The sequence below is a fragment of the Myotis davidii genome, unplaced genomic scaffold (genome assembly GCF_000327345.1).
Source record: "Myotis davidii unplaced genomic scaffold, ASM32734v1 scaffold456, whole genome shotgun sequence".
Taxonomy (NCBI): Eukaryota; Metazoa; Chordata; class Mammalia; order Chiroptera; family Vespertilionidae; genus Myotis; species Myotis davidii.
In genome coordinates, this window is record NW_006287375.1 from 1,564,274 (window position 1) to 1,564,689 (window position 416).

The window sequence follows — 416 nt, forward strand, 5'->3', positions numbered from 1 at the left end:
CACCATCTACTGTCTGTGTCCATAGGTAAGGTCCCTGGTTAATATCTTCCTGCCCCCACCACTCCTTCCCTGAGATTGGTCATGTCTGTTCCATGCTTCCATGCCTCTGATTCTGTGTTATTCACCAGTTTATTGTGTTGATTAGATTTCTTGTTCATTTATTTTTATTTTTAGATTCGATTGTTGATATGTATTTGTTGCCATTTTATTGTTCATACTTTAAATCTTTTTTATTCTTCTTAAAAAGATCCTTTAACATTTTTTTGTAATACAGGTTTGGTGGTGATGAACTTTAGCTTTTTCTTGTCTGAAAGCTCTTTATCTGACCTTCAATTCTAAAAATAGCTTGGCTGGTTAGAGTAATATTAGTTTTGGTCCTTGCTTTTAATAACTTTGAATATAACTATTTTCCTCTT